Here is a 1,337-nt window from a genome sequence, read left to right on the forward strand (position 1 = left end):
AGCTGGAGGTGTGAACGCTGTAGAGCGAACACTGAAGCGAAAGGAGCAGCAAAATCAACGGTCTCCTTCAACGGAACTTCTATCAGCAAAGCTAGTCGGAAGTCTCAGCGAATAGAATTAAACCGAAACCTGGTAGGGCTGTCAGTGTCTGAGAAGGAGTCCACATTGGAAAAATTCTCAAAACTACCTCCAGCCATCATTGCGGATAGAGCGATGGGATCTATAGCTGTAGCAAAAACAACAAATCCCATACACTATCGTGATGTAGTTCCGATGTATACAATAAATAATCCTGCAGCTACGGATAATCCGGGCGTGATTTCTATCCCGAATGTTACACGCCTATCATCGAACTGTGTCGGTGCAACAGGGACAAGAATGAGCACTTCGGTAGCAGCGTCGAATAATTGTTTTGTTACGGAGACCAATACCATCTCTCATCCGCTGTTATGGCCACCAGGACCTGTAATTTCCGTCGCATCGATGCTCACAGGAATTACAACGTCAATATCCAGTCTACATCCCCGTTTGATATCGCGAGTCGCTCTCACTGCGTCAGCTAATCTTCCACCAGTCATAGAGACAATACCGCCGAGACAGAGTTCGTACGGGTCGGGAATGATATTCTACCTGGGCCTACAAACGCTCAGTTGGCGGCTCGGCAGGTTATGCCAAAGGAACTGCCGAAGTTCACCGGTGACCCTCGGGATTGGCCCATCTTTATCAGTTCATTTAAAAATTCAACAGAAGTATGTGGTTACACAGACGCTGAGAATTTGGCCAGGTTGCAGCGCAGTCTTGGAGGAAATGCCTTGGAAATTGTTAGGAGCCGTTTACTACTACCAGCTTCTGTGCCATACGTCTTGGAGACACTACGCAGATTGTATGGTAGACCAGAACTTCTTATTAATACGTTGCTCAAGCGGGTTCGTAATGTAACACCACCGAAATCCGATAAACTCCACTCCATCGTTGTATACGGATTGACGGTACAGAACTGGACCACGTCATTTTATCCGACATGGTTTTTCAACGTTCCAGCCGCTCCACACATGGGGGGACCCTGGGAACGTATGGTCAGATCGGTAAAAGTAGCTATGAGCACTATTACGGGCTGTTCTCGTCATCCAAGCGACGAAGTGTTGGAGACAATATTATTGGAGGCAGAAGGAGTTATTAATTCTCGACCACTGACGTACGTTCCCCTGGAAGTCGATAGTCAAGAGGCTCTAACACCAAACCACTTCCTCCTATATAGTTCAAATGGAATCAAACAGCCTGTGACGGTTCCGGTAGACGGCATGAGTGCTTTGCGAGACAGTTGGAAACTGGCTCAG

Source organism: Toxorhynchites rutilus, chromosome 3 (genome assembly GCF_029784135.1).
Source record: "Toxorhynchites rutilus septentrionalis strain SRP chromosome 3, ASM2978413v1, whole genome shotgun sequence".
NCBI lineage: Eukaryota > Metazoa > Arthropoda > Insecta > Diptera > Culicidae > Toxorhynchites > Toxorhynchites rutilus.